The 14,051-nt window shown below is 35.6% G+C and overlaps 2 long non-coding RNA genes across 2 annotated transcripts; both read left to right on the forward strand.

The window, feature by feature from the left end:
* The first annotated feature begins 1,687 nt into the window (after nucleotides 1-1,687).
* On the forward strand, nucleotides 1,688-2,754 carry LOC123223176. The gene is made up of 2 exons (XR_006503759.1): nucleotides 1,688-2,415; nucleotides 2,555-2,754. It is a non-coding gene; the product is annotated as an uncharacterized LOC123223176 (long non-coding RNA).
* A 6,776-nt stretch (nucleotides 2,755-9,530) lies between these two features.
* On the forward strand, nucleotides 9,531-11,239 carry LOC123223175. Its single transcript, XR_006503758.1, has 4 exons — nucleotides 9,531-9,631; nucleotides 9,726-9,882; nucleotides 9,973-10,036; nucleotides 10,731-11,239. It is a non-coding gene; the product is annotated as an uncharacterized LOC123223175 (long non-coding RNA).
* The last annotated feature ends 2,812 nt before the right edge of the window (nucleotides 11,240-14,051 follow it).

Below are 14,051 nucleotides of genomic sequence, written 5' to 3' on the forward strand. Positions count from 1 at the left end.
AGAAGGTAACATGTATATCTTTAAAGCACGATTGATTGCCAAAGGTTTCACTTAAAAACATGGTATTGACTATGATGAAATCTTTTCACCAATTGCTATGCTTAAATCTATTAGAATTATGCTTGCTATAGTTGTATACTATAACTACGAAATCTTTCAAATGGATGTCAAAATTGCCTTCCTGAATGGTAACTTTGTAGAAGACGTCTATATGACATAATCTAGTTGTGAAACCTCAAAGTTATACTCTCTAACTTTTAAAAATTTAAATACTCACTTATGAGACAATTTTTATTAAAAGTCTTAGTTAGAGTTAAGAGTAAAACTATCATTTAATAAATATTTATAAAACTAAACTTTTATCACATTTCTCTTCTCAATTTGAAAATCTCATAATTCCCTCTCAAAAAAATTTTCCTTCAAAGTTTGAAAAATGACAATTTTCCCTTAGGATTTTTTTTCCTTTTTTCTCTAGCAATGATCTATCATCTCTGACCATTAGTTATCCTCCCTCCCAATCTCCCTCCCTTTCCTTTCTAGCCACGGATTGACAAAAATTGTCTGGACACGTTGTCATCCTGACAAAAATCGTTTGGATTTCTAGACCATTTTTATCGATTTGTGGCTAGAGATGAAACAGAGAGAGATCAAAAGGGAGAGATAAGACGGGAGAGAGGATGACTAATGACCATAGACAACAGACTGTTGATGGGGAAAAGAGGAAAAAAACTTAGGGGAAAACTGTCATTTTTTAAACTTTGAGTGAAAAAAATTGTAAGATTTTTAAGCTTAGGAGAGGAAAATGTGATAAAACTTTAGGAAAGGAGGGTGCATGAGGATGTTATAGAAAGTGAAGGCAGAGGTAGTACTTCGAATGGTGAAGAAAGTTGGTTCAGGAGGGGAGGACTGGGAAATCGTCAAGAATGACTTCTTTGTTTTGTTGGTGAAATGAAGGGCTAAATAGCCGCCAGTGATTCTTTGAGCCAATCTAGATTTCCAACACCTTGGGAAACTGGTTAAGATAGATGACAACGCCTTTTTCCTCTCTTCCTTGTCGGGAAGGCTCTCTCATGGCCTTCATGTCTTGCTTGGCCTAGAAATCAAAGCCTTCTGATACATTCATTTCTGCAAGCAGTGGTTTTAAAATTTTTTTTAATAAATGATAGTTTTACCCCTAACCTTAATTAAAATTATCTCATAAGTGAATATTTAAGCTTTTAAAAATTAGATGATAGAATTTTGAATTTTAACGATACCTTTGGTGGAAATAAGTCTTTTGCCCTTTCATAAAAGTGTCATTAGGGCAATTCATAATCACTTAAAATCAAAATTTTGGTTGAATTTAGATCACAAAAGCCAATGAATGTAATGAAAACATAACAAGGAACCAAATTTTGGTAGGTTTGAGGTCGTCATTTTATCCATTAATGTGATCGGCACAAGTGCCAATGCCTTTTAATAACCAATACCGCACGACACATACGCTAGTTTTCAGTTGTTAACATCATTTCTTAATCAGAATCATTAGTTATAAACGTTATTTCTTCATCAGAATCCTCTCTGTATTTAATTCAACTTAAGGATGAGGACCTCAAATCAGGAAGTTTAAACGCTTTTCAAGATCATCTGATGAAAACTTTTCATCAAACAAGCAAAATCAACCATGGTAAAACCCTCGTCCGCTTTATTTGCCACGTACGCACCGACACTGTAACGACCACTTGTCACTCTCGCTTCTCGAATCTCAATGTGAACCTCTCAAACTACATTCCAAATCAGAAAATACATCAAATTTGAAAACCGAAAAAATTAAAAAAAAAAAAAAAAGCCACCTCTCCCGGCCAGCCCCTAAAAGCCCCCGTCCGAAACAAGCTCGGTCACGTTTATTTTCTCTCTCTGAAACTACAACTAAAGCTAAATTTTTTTCTTTCCAAAAGTGCCAACCATCACAAAAGTACCTTTTCTTTTGCATCTGTTCAAATTTCGTATATCTCGATTTTGAATCTGTGAAATGTGCTTTTGGAGAACGATTGAAGATAGAAACAAAGAAGAAGAGGTTACGTAAGAGTTAGGATTTAGTTTTTCTTAATATTTTTTTGGAGCAAAAATATGAGATTGTTACTGATGAATCAAGTTCGGCGATGGCAAAGGATCATGATTCTCTCCTTGCTCTCTGTTTCGATGCTCGCTCCGATTGTGTTTGTCTCAAGCAGACTTAAAACCTTCAGTCCCGTCAGTATGCTTCCGTAAACATACTCGTGATTCAAATAGTTTTCTCTCTGTGATGCGTATATGAATATTTAAATGAGAGAAGAAAGCTTTAGTGACGATGGTGTACCTCACACACTGGAATTGATGATATATATCTAGTCAGATTTAATCAGATGTCGACGATTTGAATAACGATCGTGTTTGGTAATTATTGCATTTTATTGATGTTGATTGATTTTCTTTGTATAAATGGATCATCATTAATGCTCTGTTTGAATAGATTATAAATGGTGATTTGATGCGTGTTTATTGATTGATCTTATTGCATTTTTTTTTTTTTCAGGAAAGAAAGAGTTCATGGCTGACTTGTCTACTACCGTATGAGTCTATTCTTTTTGAATCTCAGTTTCCTATTTGCTTCTTACTCTGTTTGTTTTCTGGCAAAATAGAGAAATTGTAATACCTCTAGGTAATAAAAAGGCTAATTTGGTCATTTTGTTAATATTTAGTATGTTATTTATTGCTCAAATAATTGGATTTAAAGTGTGTATGCCTCGTATTTGAAGATGGTATATGTTCGGGTGTGAATTCGAAGGAGATTATATATGACACGTTATCAAGATATAATATTTTAAAATATATGTTTATATATATATATATATAATAACAGTATAAGATATTATACATCTCCATTTATATAAAGATATTATTATGTATAATTACGTATAACGCACCTTGAAATGGAAATTAAAAATTCACAATCAATTTGAATCCCAGAATTATACATAAAGGAACGTGATTATGGGAGGTTTGTCATGAAGGGCATTGCCTTCAACTTTTATATAAAGTAACAACATAGAAAAAAAGGGGGACGCAAGAGACGTTTTTTTTTATTTCTTGACACCCAGTAATCATTTTCGACGAGAAGGGGAGAGAGAGTGCAGAATCTCCGAAACGTCAATTAGGGAAGAAAGTCATCGGAGTTGCCGTCGTCACACAAATATTATTGAGATTGCCGGAGGAGAGGTAGCCACCTGTTAGTATAAGGGTGTAACTGTAAGATGGCCAAACTTGAGGTACTAAGAGGTGGGCTCCAGAAATGAAGAGGACTCAACTGTTATGTGTAAACAATTGAGGCGTTGATTGATAGTTTAGCCACACGCATATAAAAGGCGGTGGTAATTGTAAATGTATTAACGATTTGCAGTTAAATAAAAATAAAACTCTATCTCTCTCTCCTTTCTAAAACATTCCAGAGAGTTCCTCACTCTCTTCGTCTTCTATTCGCTCATTCTACCTGCAAATCTAGGGTTAGATCCTGATAGAAGAATCCTCGTTTGGCTTATCTCGCATATCCTTTCATGGTATCAGAGCCAAAGACTCGCATCTTCAAATCTGGACCTGTGCGTGGAAAAGGCTGAGGTATCGACAAACAATTACTATGATAATGATTTTTTTTGTTGTATATTTTGCTTTTTTTGTATACTTTGTTTTTGGTTCTTTTTGGTTTGTTCCTTTCTTGGTCATGAGATGACGAATGATTTGTTCTCTGTAAGAGTTTGCATGTTAGCCAGTTCGTTGTTTGATTGTTAATAACGAATGATCTGTTCTCTGCTAGACTTGCATGCTATTTAGGTTTTCTGTTTGTTTGTTAATAACGAATGATTGGTCCTCTGCAAGATTTACACGTTATTCATCTGTTCTCTGCTAGATTTGCATGCTATTTAGGTTTTCTGTTTGTTTGTTAATAACGAATGATTGGTCCTCTGCAAGATTTACACGTTATTCAGTCCTTTTTACTAGATCTGTTTGATTTCAAGACATTCCTCTGCAAGACTTACACGTTATTCAGTTCCTTTTACTAGATCTGTTTCATTCCAAGATATTTGAACTTGATTCGGTTCTTTGTTTAATATGTAAAGTATCAGATCTGTTTTAGGATTACCTGGTCTGCATGTTTTTTGTAATATACTGATTTTTTTTCTGCATATATAAAAGGTTATCTTGATGTCCTCTTCAATCTGTGTGCATCTGATATATTGCCTGTATGCAATTTTTTTGTTAGTTCAACGTGTTAAGCTGTTATCTCAGTGTTGAAGTTCCCTAGTAGGTTTTTTCCTTTAAATAGGTTGACTTTTTTTTTTGGATGTGATCCTTTAGATCTGGTTTTCTGAGATCCTTTTAAAATTAGCTTTGATTCTTTTAAAATAGATCTGGTTTTGGATGTTATGTCTCTAGTGTGCATTGCTTGTCTCTTGATAGTATAATCAGTGTGTAATCTGCCTCCTAGTTACATGAACTGGCAACCCGAGGGTGCAGTGCTACTGGCGCGAAAGAGGAGGTTTATTTAAAACCTCATCCCTCTGGTATAACAAAATTCTATAACTTTGATGCAGGTTATAACAATGGTTATAACATCTATAATTGTCACTTTATACTGTTAGTTGAAATGTTGTAAATAATACAAGTAATATTACTGTTTTTTTTGGTGGTGCACTGTAGTGTGATCCTGGTGTATCCTGGTGTGTTTCTCTTAAATCTGTTAAGCCTTTACAAATCTATCCTATCCCAGTGTGGTCTTCTTGAATCCTATGGAAAATTCAGCCAGTTCTGTTGCAGAAGGTATTTCTACTAGTGGGGGAACCTCTAGTTGCTCCTCTCACCTACAATCCATTAGTCCCAAACTTGATAAGTCTAACTTCAATTTTTGGAGATCCCAAGTCCTGTTTACTGTTGGTGCTCATGGTCTAGATAATCACCTTCTAGGCTTCTCAAACTGCCTTCCTCCTTACATACAAATTCAAACTGAAGATCAGTTAATCTTAAAAAAGCCAAATCCTGAGTACTCACTTTGGCAAAAGACTGATAAACAACTAATGAGTTGGCTTCTGTCTTCAATCTCTGCATGCATGTTTAGGGTAATATCCAAATGTCAACATGCTCATGATCTCTGGGTCACTCTTGAAAATGAATTCTTATCTGAGTCTAAGTCTCAACTGTTGCATATGAAAAACTTGATGCAAACTACAAAAAAGAACAATATGATCATTACTGAATATTTTGAAAAAATGAAAGAGTATGTTGAGATTCTTATGTCTGGGGGACACAATGTCACTAATGATGAGGTCTTAAGCCATATTTTGGATGGATTAGAATCTGACTATGACTCAGCTGTAATCACCCTCAACTCCAGAATGGAGTCGAAATATGACAAACCCACTCTTCAAGATGCCCAATATCTATTACAAAAACATGAACTTAGACTTTCCAAAGCCCAACAATCTCTCACATCTAATGTGTCTCTGGAATTTCATGGTGCCCACTCTGTCAATTTGGTTAAACCTTTGGATAAATCCCCTGAACCTACAACAAATAGTCACAAACCTTCTGCTACTCACACTGAAGGGACAAACATTCATACACTGAAAATTGTGTTCCTCCTGGGTCCTTGAATTATGGTCAACACACTTACAATTAGACTCCACCAATGTGCTACAATCAAACACATTTCCCTGGTCCTCCCAACTATAGACATTCTGGTCAGAACAATTTCCCTTACCAGTCTTACAATAGCTTAGCTAGGGGTAGAGGAAGAAGTGGAGGAAGAGGTCGTGTTATCTGTCAACTGTGTAATAAACCAGGACACTCTGTCATACAATGCTACCATAGGTATAATCATAACTATAGTAATCAAAATGTCATGCCCCAATTCTACCCTGGTTCTGTTCCACCAACTCAATCTCATTACTCTCAACCCATATCCCTATCACACAATACCTATCATCAGTCAGAACAATACCAACCAATGTCAGTTTCCCACACTCCTCAGTATAGCACAAATTTTCCAGCAACTCATCTCACATCTCCTAATGCTCATCAAGCATATCTTACCCAGAATTACTTTCAACCCAATGTTACTCCTCATAACACTGTCAGAACCCCTTCCAATAATGCTCCAGGTGTTATCAATACACCTATAGCCAATCCTACTACCCTGTAAGATAGTGCTTGGTTTATGGACTCAGAAGCTACTGATTATGTCACTGCTGATCCCTCTCAGCTTGCAACAGCCTCCACCTATCAAGGCACTGATCAACTCCAAGTGGGAAATGGTGAGAATCTTCTTATCTCTCATACTGGTCAGTTAGTCTTACCAAGTTTTATCCATAACAAAGCTGTTCACTTGAAGAGTGTACTTTGTGTTCCCCACATTACTAGGAATCTCCTCAGTATATCTAGAATCACCAAAGACAATAATGTTTTAGTTGAATTTTCAGCTGAGAAATGTGTGATTAAAGATAGACTGAGTAATGCTGTCTTATTGTAGGGAACCCTTAGAGATGGCCTCTATATGTTGTCTCTGCCCAAACCATCTGGTTCCCAAACTCAAAACAAGACTAAAAATAATATTGGCTCAAAGGGTCTCATACTGTCCTGTCAGCATCCTAAACAAAGTGATTGCATTAACAAACCTGTCTGTCCTGTGACTCATAAGAATAATGACTATCATGTTGTTGCTGTTGAAAACAAACAACTCTTGAATGATAATGTTGACAATTTTAAGAACAAAGGTGATTGTACTTCTGTTTTTACAACAAATTGTGTTGATTGTACTTCTGTTTTTACAACAAATAAGGTTGATTGCAATTCTATTCATGTCACTTCTAATGACAAATTTCTTAAGAATCAGACAGACAAAGGGACAACTTGTGAAGCCACTATTAAATCTTCCAAGTCTGAATCAACTCAAGCTCTCTGGCACTCCAAACTAGGTCATCCTAGTTCCAAAATTGTTACCACAATTCTCAAATCTGTTTGTCCCTTGCAGAGATACTCTAGCAAGAATTTCTTCTGCAATGTATGTCAATTTGGTAAACTAAAGTAGTCTAGTTTTCCTGTGTCTCAGTCTAGAGCCTCCAAACCTCTTGAACTCATACATACTGATCTCTGGGGACCTTCCCCAACTGTGTCATCTGAGGGATATAGGTACTAAATCCATTTTATTGATGACTATAGTCGGTTCACGTGGATTTTTCCGCTAAAACTCAAGTCTGAAACTAAGATCACCTTCATGACATTTCATAAGTTAGTTGAAAAACAGTTCAACAGTAGAATTATGTGTGTTCAATCTGATTGGGGAGGAGAATATAGATCTTTAGCTCCATACCTAGCTAGTCTAGGAATTGCATTTAGGCATCCCTGTCCTCATACTCATCAGCAAAATGGAAGAGCTAAAAGAAAACATAGGCAAATAGTATAAGGGTGTAACTGTAAGATGGCCAAACTTGAGGTACTAAGAGGTGGGCTCCAGAAATGAAGAGGACTCAACTGTTATGTGTAAACAATTGAGGCGTTGATTGATAGTTTAGCCACACCCATATAAAAGGAGGTGGTAATTGTAAATGTATTAACGATTTGCAATTAAATAAAAATAAAACTCTATCTCTCTCTCCTTTCTAAAACATTCCAGAGAGTTCCTCACTCTCTTCGTCTTCTATTCGCTCATTCTACTTGCAAATCTAGGGTTAGATCCTGATAAAAGAATCCTCGTTTAGCTTATCTCGCATATCCTTTCACCACCAACCATACTTTTCTGTACCTAAGTTTTGTGATATGAAATTTCTGAAGGTTGTGTATGTATATTTTATCTGCTAACATTCATGTGTATTATGTGGCTGAGTGGTGTTGTTTCTGAATATTAGAATTTAGGCTAAAATTGATTATATGTATGCATTTGTATATTTTTATTATGATGATGATGATCAGCGATTATGGATGTCGGGAGATCGGGATCTTGTGTTGGCGCTTGGTTGGGTCACCTTTGGTGCCACCAAGGGCTGGCCTAGCAGCTAACAACGCTGGATGGGCGGCACGTCAAGCGAACTCTCGTTGTCGGTATGCTATAAGCACGCCGAATGTGCGTCCCATCTGGTGAGGTTCTTGCTGCCGGCATACTGCGCGCTCACCGGAAGTGTCACCCTCTCACCGGTATGCCGTGGTATCGTTGGCACGTACCCTGTCGTCGAGCAGCATGCACAATCGTTGGTTGAGAAGCTGTCTGTGTGCATGGTGGATTTTCTGCTTTGAAATTTAAAAGAGATGGTCATGTGCACACCACGTGCACATTTAAATGCAAGGTGCAGGTGCACTCAATGCTACAGTGTACCTGCACCATATCCAATTAATTGGGTGCAGGCACACGCACCTTAGTTACAGTGCACCATATGAATAATATTTATTAATCATTTATTTAATTAATTAATTATTTATCTATCTTCATCTATTGGCTTCTAGGCCAATTACATATTATCCGTATTAAATTATAAGAAATTAATTCTTAATTTTGAATATGGATATAGAACTCAATGTATGGTCCATAAGGAATTATAATATGTTTGGGTAGAAAATGTAGGTATAATTGTATATATTTATGGACAAATTATATCGAATGCCAGTTGATGAGATGTCCTGGTATTGAGGAAAATATCGAAGGCCAGTTGATGAGACGTCCTGGTAATAAGAAAACATAGACCAATTGATGAGACGTCTCGGTCTTGGGAATTTTAGAGAATAAATTAGGGGAGGTAAGTGGCACTTGAGATGGGTGTCCATCCCGATTATAGTTTTACAAGATATCTGGGATGAGTGTTCATTTCGGTATGCATCAGAGATAGATGTTCATGAGAGACACTTGAAACGAGTGACCAATTTGTTGCACCAGAGGTGTGTTCGATAGTGAGACTCCATTAGGGGGAATGGTTAATGGAAAATACCAGTGACATTATGAGAACCTACGAGTATTTATACTCACAATTTACATTGTTCTGTGTTTTGCAGGTAGGAAGGACGATAGGGCAAGAGGGGAGGCGAGTGGATCGATACGCTGAGCTGCATACTTGGCTCCTCTTATTTCGTTATCTTGATTTATGTTAAATTACTAATAATAGTTAAACTCATTATTATTGTTATCATTTTTGGGGATATTTATTTTTGACACTTTTATTTAATTCAAATAAATAATAATTCGTTTTCAATAAATAAAGTATTTTAATTTAGACTTTTATGTACTCGAGACACGTCTTTTGAGATAATTACAACTAGGGATATATTTCTAAAGAGGGGTGTTACAGAAATGGAACTAAATCAAATTCTGGATTTGTTGTATTTTATTTGTTTGAATGCACAGAAGTCAGAAATATCGCTTTCCAGTGAGGAAAATTGCCGTTTTTTTTTTTGGTAAACTACTAGAGGTTGATAAAAGTTAGGTTTATACTTTTAGCTTTTCTTTTAATTGTCCTAGCAACTAAATGGATTATATGGATTTTAGATGTTTTTTCCTTTTTGTTGATTGGAGACCAATTTTGTTTGTTTGGTGCAGAAACTTTTGACAGAGAATATAAGACTCGAAGCAATTGAGCAGGTAATTTATGGTTTGCTCTTGCACTGTGTTTTGCTGTTACATTTCAGTTTGATGTTTGTTTTGTTTAAGAGTGTGGAATTTGGCCTGCTTTAAGGTTTAGGAAGCTGGAGAAGGCGTGAAAGAGCTGAAACTGGTTATATTCGAAGACAAGGATTTTGGTTCTGAAGTTAGTTTGCGCAGTTCTATTGAGAATAACAATTCCAACCGATCTGAAGTTGTTGGCCATACTTTCAGTATGTTAAGAAATAATGGTTGGTATCATCACGAGTAAGTAAATTTGTTTTGTTTTGCCTTCTTACTTTATAGATTGTAAACTGAAGTTGATTTTGCAAACTTTCAAGAATGAATGGTGAAAGAAGAGACAAAAAGCAGCAATTGGAACAGAAAGCAGTGTCTCATGAAAAGGTATTCACATAAAAGGATATTTCTAATTTGAGTTATAGTTATCAGAATTTTATAATATATGATACTTATACTGTAATACGATATCATATAAGTGAAAAATGTTATATATCTTAATGTATATTAAATTAAATAATATAGTGAACATATCATATGTACAATATATATTCTATAATATGATATATATTACAGATACAGATTTATATATCTTTTTAGATAAATAATGATATAATAAGGGTGCATCTGATAAATTTTAAATTTTTATGAATATTGTGATATTTTTTAAGATGATAATGTGACAATTAAAATTTTACATTATTTTATTTTTAAACAAACTTATCTTATGCTACGATACATAATTTAGAAAATTAGATTTTTCATTCACAATACGATATGTTATTCGATTACTAACATGAACTAGGTTGTCGTGCTAGTGTCTAACGTAATGCATAATAGGAAAGGTCAGATAGCTTTCAAACATTATGAATAAATTGTTTGGGATTATACTTTTAGTGGTTTGAAACAGCTTCTCGTCACTCAATTCTTTTACATGTCAAGATTTATATGTCTACTTTATATCAAGATTGCCATAAGACTTATGGTAGGTGAAAATAATGATGAGATGATTATTTTCCTACTCCTTTGTTTGTGAAAAACAATTGTATACTGTTACGACTAATGTATACATATCACGTAGGAAAATATACTCTAAAGAAAGGAAATCAAAAGGTAACAACAAATTGGGATAGGTGTCACTCCAGCACGCTTTAAGGCTTTCAGAATCAACAAAGAATAGTAGTGTCACAGACAAGAACTGCAAAAATGATTAAAAGTGATATAAAAAAGAAATGGAGAGAAAGGAAGGGGATTAGAAAATCAGAATAGAGGAGGGAAATTGAAGAAAGAGCAGACCTCTCGAAACAAAGAACAGTAGTGTCACAGACAAGAACTGCAAAAACGGTTAAAAATGATATAAAAAAGAAATAGAGAGAAGGGAAGGGGATCAGAAAATCAGAATAGAGGAGGGAAATTGAGGAAAGAGCAGACCTCTCGAATGCTCTGCGGGGTTACTTTCATTTTGACGTTTGCATTTGTTCTTTTTGTAATTTGGATTTCCAAAGAATTATCAAAAAGAGTTATTTTATTGTATTAAGCAAGCAGTGTTCATACACATATTTGGGAATATTATTAGAAATTTATATATTATTATATTGAACATACAACGTTCTTTTACACATTTGAGAATATTAGTCTACACTTTGAGTCTGTCTTCTTTATCTATACTGCATCTTCTTATCTTGTCTTGAGTTCCTGTGGTAGTGTTTGTTCCTTATGGATCTTGAGTTTGTTAATCTGTTGTTGTCATTGGTAAACCATTTGAGTTGAAGAAGAGTCTACTGTTGAGTTTTCTTCAGATATCTAACAAACTTGGTATCAGAGCAAATGACTAGGATGGAGACCAAACTAGATAGGATGAAAGAAGAATTGGAGTCCATGAAAGGAAAGATGGAAAGGCTTGATAGAAGAGTAGAGAGCATGAGCAGAAACATAGAGGAAATTAAGGGTAGAATGCAGGGGGTGGAAATAGTAATAGAGACAATGAAAGAATACCTAAGGGAAGTGAGGGAACACTCGATGGCAAAGGACACTGGACCATCTAAAAAAGGCAAAGCACTGATGGAACCTCCATCATCCTTTACACATATCACCAGTAAGGAAGATTACACCTCCGTCACTAATGGGGGCAGAAGAGCCTGAACAAGTAGAAGTAGTTAGAGAGCAAAAGACTAAAGTAGAGAACAATATAGAAGGTATCCGTCATGAATTGGTCCACCGACGTCTGCAGCTACCTGTGTTCACAAGGGACGACCCATTAGGATGGATTTTCTGAGCGAAACATTATTTTTCAGTCAACCAACTTTCAGAATAAGAGAAACTAGTAGTCGCTGGCGTCTGTATAAATGGCAAAGTGCTAAGATAACTCCAATGGAATGAAACTCGCAACAATTTGCTAACTGGGCAGAATTGAAAAAAGAAATGTTGTTGAGGTTTTGTCCAGCGTAAAAAGCTTTGTTATATAAGGACTTGATGGCGCAAAAAGCTTTGCTAGATGGGAATAGTAGAAGAGTATAAAAGTTGGTTTGAGGCTATTTTTGCACTGATAGGGGACACCGTTGAGGAAGTCCTATTGTCGGCCTTTATGAACGACCTGAAAAAAGAGATACAAGCTAAAGTGAAAGTCTTTTTTTCGATGACGCTAAAAAAGGTGATGTTGAGAATGTAGGAGATTGAAGGAAAAAATTATGTTGTTGATGTCCAACTAAAACTTACGTGACCTGTTCAAACTTCAAAATTTAGACTCTTAGCCCAACTTACTCTTACCTCACTAGCTTACACGAGACACCAACCTATGCTTAAACAACAAGCCCACTATGGCTACCCAATACGTTGTAACATCCCTCCCTAGAAGTGTTGTCTTCTGGAGGAAAAATGTTACGAATTATCTTCTTTGATGACTTGACCCTACCTCGCAGCTATCTCAATCACCTATACTTGTAATTATGAAAGAAAAGGAAGTGAGAGATAAGAACACTCAGTAAGGGGAAAGAATTAAGTAAACTATCTCCTTTCCTATTCTAACTCACTCTCAGGATTCAATCTCACATCATAACCTCCACAAGCAATTGAGGGGATAATCTAGTTCATTCTTTACTATTTGGGCCACGCTTTGTCTCATTTAGTGTCCATTTGATACTTTCTGGAAGCAAATACCAAAGTTTAGACAAACAGGATGCTTAAGACATAATAGAGAGAAGAGAAACCAAACAAGATGCCTGAGAGAAAGCAATCACATTCAAACTAAATCAAACACCAAAATTCATTTTGAAACAACATCGGATACCAATTTTATACTTAGACAGTATTATTTAAAGAACCAAATTCATTTAGGTACCACCCTCAAACTCAAAAGTATAGACAAATTATTAAATGCAAGATACACATAAAAAAACTCATTGCCAGAGACATAGCCTACAGATAACCACATATTCAGATACAGACTATTGGGGACATACACACACAAACAGAACAAAAATTTTACTAACTGCCATAAATTCAACCAACAAACAATTGTCAAGTTTTAATAGCACAACACACATTTAAGTCAGATCGAAGTCTTTCAAATTTATGGGCAGGCAGAGCCTTTGTTAAGATGTCAGCTTTTTGATACTCAGTTGGCACATATTGTATGACAACATTTTTTGCATTTACTTGGTCTCTTATATAATGGGCATCAATTTCAATATGTTTAGTTCTAGCATGAAACACTGGATTAGAAGATAAAACATTTGTACTATGATTATCACACCAAATGATGGGTGGAGTAAGAAAGTTCAGACCAAGTTCTGTGAATAAAGTCCTAATCCAAGCCACTTTAGTAGCTGTATGTGTAAGTGTTCTGTATTCAGCCTCTGTGGAGGACAAAACAACTACCTTTTGCTTCTTAGAGCACCATTGAACCAAATTGGTCCCAAGAAACAGACAATAACCTGTGGTGGATCTCCTATCATGCAGGCTGGTAGCCCAATCAGAATTTGAGTAGCACTCTAATTGGAGATTTAAGTGTGTGTGAAAAAATAGACCATAGTTTAGAGTGCCTTTGATATATCTTAACACTCGTTTGCAGGCTTTCCATTGCAAGTGAGTGGGAGTCTAAAGAAACTGACTAAGTTTGTTGACAGAATAGGAAATGTCAGGTCTAGTTAAGGTCAAATATTGAAGGGCTCCTATTAGGCTTCTGTAAAGTGCAGGTTGTTCAAATGGTTCACTATCTTCAAGAAATAATTTGGTATCTGTGCCTATGGGAGTGATACAGGGTTTGTAGTCTTGCATATTAGCCTTAACTAAAATATCCTTGGTATATTTAGTTTGACACAAATGTACACCAGTAGAGGATCTAATAACTTCAAACCCAAGGAAGAAATGGAGAGATCCTAGGTCTTTCAAAGCAAATTAACAA

This window comes from Mangifera indica, chromosome 8 (assembly GCF_011075055.1).
Source record: "Mangifera indica cultivar Alphonso chromosome 8, CATAS_Mindica_2.1, whole genome shotgun sequence".
NCBI classification, from domain to species: Eukaryota; Viridiplantae; Streptophyta; class Magnoliopsida; order Sapindales; family Anacardiaceae; genus Mangifera; species Mangifera indica.